General features: G+C 45.8%; 1 protein-coding gene across 1 annotated transcript in view; it reads right to left on the bottom strand.

The window, feature by feature from the left end:
• LOC109938920 (TOX high mobility group box family member 2) overlaps nt 1-2,943 on the bottom strand; it is a 283,863-nt gene that overhangs the window by 156,324 nt on the left and 124,596 nt on the right. The gene's annotated exons all lie outside the window — the stretch shown is intronic.

The raw sequence follows: 2,943 nt of genomic DNA, 5'->3' as shown, positions 1-2,943 counted from the left end.
GCACTGTTATCTGCACACTGATACTCACGCACTGTAATCTGCGCACTGATACTCACACACTGTTATCTGCACACTGATACTCACACATTATTAACTGCATTTATTTTTAAATATGGAAATATGGACCCATGTGTTTTCCTAGTGGTGCCATCCAAATGCAGTCCTGCATTTCTAATTATGTACAGACTGATGTACTTGAACAGGCTACACATGTGTGTCATCACAGTTACATGTGTATGCATAAAGCTTTTTTGCCCCTGTTTGTATATGGAGTGTATCTGCTACAAACTGTTTGTATATGGAGTGTATCTGCTACAAACTGCCCATCATGGTTCAGAATGCCTTCCAAAGGCAGGTTTGAAATTGCAGCTAAGTGCTCCACTGATCAAAGGTTCTGCCTTTAGAGGTTTTTAGTTTTCCCATTTTTGCAATGATATTGAAAAACAATACATACTTTGTAAATATACTGAGCATCTTAATTACAATTGAATTTTAAAACCGATTATCACATTCACTGTGGCTTGTCCCCATCAACAAATCAGTTTGCTGGTGAGATCACATCTGCAACCTAGTGTCCCCAGTTGCTGCTTAAGGTTCAAGTTCATAATCAATACACAGTTACCATTCTTCGGATCAAAAGGACACAGAATTATAAAACTGGCCAAGATGGTAATGTAGCATTTGTTCACTGCTCTGTCTGCCTTTTGATTGTATTTGACTGCTACAGATGTAGCTCTTAGCCTCAGATCATGGAAGTCCATAAGACCATAAGATACAGGAGCAGAATTAGGCCATTTGGCCCATCAGGTCTGCTCAGCCATTCAACCAAGGCTGATATGATTCTCAACCCCATTCTCCTGCCTTCTCCCTGTAACCCTTGATCCCCTAACTAATCAAGAACCTATCTATCTCCATCTTAAAGACACTCAATGACTTGGCCTCTACAGCCCTCTGTGGCAATGAGTTCCATAGATTCACCCCCCCGCCCCTTTCTGGCTGAAGAAATTCCTCCTCATCTCAGTTCTAAAGGGTTGTCCCTTCACTCTGAGGCTGTGGCATCTGGTCCTAGTCTCTCCCATTAGTAGAAATGTCTTCTCCACATCCACTTTATCCAGGCCCCTCAATATTCTCCAAGTTTCAATCTGCTCCCCCTTCATCCTTCTAAACTCCATCGCATACAAACCCAGAGTTCTCAACCGCTCTCCATATGACAAGCCCTTCATCCCCAGAATCATTCTTACAAACCTCCTCTAGACACTCTCTAAGACCAGCACATCCTTCCTTAGATACAGAGCCCAAAACTGCTCACAATATTCCAAATGTGGTCTGACCAGAGCCTTATACAGCCTCAGCAGTACATCCCTGCTCTTGTATTTTAACCCTCTTGAAATGAATGTTAACATTGCATTTGCCTTCCTAACTGCCAACTGAACCTATTTATTCTGTATGCATGCATAATCTTAACCAAATCTGTGGCTACAACAGCATTTCAGAAGCTGGGAATACTGCGGTGAGTAATTCCCCTCCTGACTCCCCAAAGCCTGTCCCACCATCTACAAGGCACAAGCCAAGAGTGTGATGGAATACTCCCCACTTGCCTGGATGGGTACAGCCCCAACAACACTCAAGAAGCTTGACACCATCCAGGACAAAGCAGCCGCTTGATTGGCACCACATCCACAAACATCCCACTCCCTCCACCACCGACGCTCAGTAGCAGCAGTATGTACTATCTACAAGATGCACTGCAGAAATTCACCAAAGATCCTCAGACAGCACCTTCCAAACCCACGACCACTTCCATCTAGAAGGACAAAGGCAGCAGATACAGGGGAACACCACCCCCTGCAAGTTCCCCTCCAAGCCACTCCCCACCCTGACGTAGAAATATATTGCTGGGTCAGAATCCTGGAATTTCCTCCCTAAGGACACTGTGGGTCTACCTACACCATACAAGCTGCAGTGGTTCTCGACAACAGATCACCACAACCTTACTGAGGACAGTTAGGGATGGATAATAAATACTGGCCCAGTTAGCAATGCCAACATCCCATCGAGTAATAAAACAAACTCCTGTTTCACTGCACTATTCTATAAGACCATAAAACATAGGAGCAGAAATTAGGCCATTCGGCCCATTGAGTCTGCTCCACCATTCAATCATGGCTGATAAGTTCTTCAACCCCATTCTCCCGCTTTCTCCCCGTAACCCTTGATCCCCTTGACAATCAAGAACCTATCTATCTCAGTCTTAAATGTACTCAATGACCTGGCCTCCACAGCCTTCTGTGGCAGTGAATTCCATAAATTCACCACTCTCTGGCTGAAGAAGTTTCTCCTTATCTCTGTTCTCCCTCCCTCACGTCAGTGACTGATTCAATACGCTGCAGTGGGGTTACGGGACAATGGGACTGTTTGCAGTTACAGCTCTAGGTGCCAGTGAAGGTGTGAGCTCTGTGCAGGATCTCAGTGACGGTGCCAGGCCATGGGGGATTGTTATGATAACCACAGCTGGCCTGGAATCCACACATAGAGAGCAACAGTGAGTTTATCACACTCCCAGGATAACTCTCTCTCTCTCTCACACACACACACACACACACACACACACACACACACAGGGACAATCAGTGTACAGCGCGTGTGCACACACACACACACACACTCACACACACATACAGACAGCCAATATGTGTGTCTCTCTTTCTCTCTCTCTCTCTCTCTCTCACACACACACACAGGGACAATCAGTGTACAGCGCGTGTGCGCGCGCACACACACACACACACATACAGACAGCCAGTGTGTGTCTCTCTTTCTCTCTCTCACACACACGCACACACACACAGGGACAATCAATGTATAGCACGCGTGCACACACACACACACACACACACACACACACACACACACACAGACAGCCAGTGTGTGTGTCTCTCTTTC

Source organism: Rhincodon typus, chromosome 19 (assembly GCF_021869965.1).
Source record: "Rhincodon typus isolate 14 chromosome 19, sRhiTyp1.1, whole genome shotgun sequence".
NCBI lineage: Eukaryota > Metazoa > Chordata > Chondrichthyes > Orectolobiformes > Rhincodontidae > Rhincodon > Rhincodon typus.
Note: the sequence above shows the minus strand (reverse complement) of the source record. Positions and strands in the feature narration are given on the sequence as shown.